Here is a 1,560-nt window from a genome sequence, read left to right on the forward strand (position 1 = left end):
AAGCTGTGCAATGTTCTCTTCACCTACGAGCTGGCCAAGAGACTGAAGGGAACCAAGGTCACTTGCTACTCCCTCCATCCAGGTAAGCTACATGGTGGTCATTTCTTGCTTAATCCACCGACAAGCACAAGCATTTGACAAAGACTAATGAAAATGTAAGAACAAAAAAGTGAGTGGCAAGGTAGATCACTCAAAAGTTCAATGAATGTAAAGACTTTTATCGATCACTTTGATCCCGTTGCCCTTCAGGTCTTGAGGTTAACCTGACAYAAACAACTTTGGAAATGGAAAACATACATGTCATGTTTGTTCAAACCTAATCCAGCTGTCCCTAACAGGAATCGTAATGTTTGTATTTCTCCTGTCGCCTTGTAGATATGGATTCTATTGTTTTTGCAGTTTTCTTTGTTTATTGTATGGTCTGACCCCAAGTTCAGCCGTTTCTCCTTGGGAACATTGTCTATTCCCTTCATTATTTTTTCATTTGCGAGCAGTTCTCTGAAAAATAAAGGGTTCCAAATCATAGAAGCTACTCTGCATAATCTAGCATAATCTGGCAGACATAAAAAATACAGTCATCTCATAGACCCCATATTAACAAATGTTCCAAATACGTATTTCTTTTTTTTTAGATTCATTAGATTACCTCAAGTTTAAGTAGRAATAAAATGGCAACCAAAACAATATTGTTGACATTTTTTGGGAAACATAAAATAAGTGGCTTTCATTGTAATCATTTTGCAGAGGTCAGTGGCCCCAGGATGATATTCAGACAAAGAAGAGTCTAGYGCTAGTGCTAGTCTTTTCTACTAGCACCTTGACTTGACTACGCATGGCTAAAACCGTTTTCCACCAGCTTATTTAATTTTGTGCTGCAAGCTAAAGTTTTGGATCTTCTTGCAGGAGTCATCAAGACTGACATCATCAGGAACACGAGCCCGATTTTTCAACTAATTGCATTGAACGTTTTAAGATTTTTCATGAAGACCCCTCTCCAGGGAAGCCAGACCACACTGCACTGTGCCCTGCATGAGGGCATCGAACACCTCAGCGGGCGCCACTTCTCCAACTGCAMCGCCAGAGAAGTACTGGCCAAGGCCAAGGATCCGGTGACGGCGAAGAAGCTGTGGGAGATCAGCGAGACATTCTGTGACCTCTGAAGAGTGTTTTACTAAAGTAGTTTGTTTTAAATAAGAGCCACTCATGGTGTTAACTTCAATCTGTTTGCAAAAATAGAGACTTAGACCGAAGTTGACACTTTCATGTGACTYTTCTTTAACTTTTCAGATATTGTAAAAAGAGGAAGGGAATTGACTTGATTTAGATATTACATAACTTATGATCCGCATGTGGAATTTTTATTGGAGTGTAAATAAATGACATTTCTGACATCATAATGCAGCGACTCTATAGTCTTTAGGGAGCTAAAGGTACCATCCAATGATATTTGACTGGCTTATTAGAAGCCTTCGTGCTAAAGACATATATTTTCAGCTCATTATTTACCCTAATAAAAAGGAAAGATCTTTTACCAATGGGCATGTTTCTGAAGATTAGTTC

At 39.1% G+C, this 1,560-nt stretch overlaps 1 pseudogene; it reads left to right on the forward strand.

Moving 5' to 3' along the window:
* The first annotated feature begins 6 nt into the window (after positions 1-6).
* On the forward strand, positions 7-1,544 carry LOC108166071 (retinol dehydrogenase 11 pseudogene; annotated as a pseudogene).
* Positions 1,545-1,560: the final 16 nt, after the last annotated feature.

Source organism: Poecilia reticulata, unplaced genomic scaffold (assembly GCF_000633615.1).
Source record: "Poecilia reticulata strain Guanapo unplaced genomic scaffold, Guppy_female_1.0+MT scaffold_1072, whole genome shotgun sequence".
In the NCBI taxonomy this organism is placed as follows: Eukaryota; Metazoa; Chordata; class Actinopteri; order Cyprinodontiformes; family Poeciliidae; genus Poecilia; species Poecilia reticulata.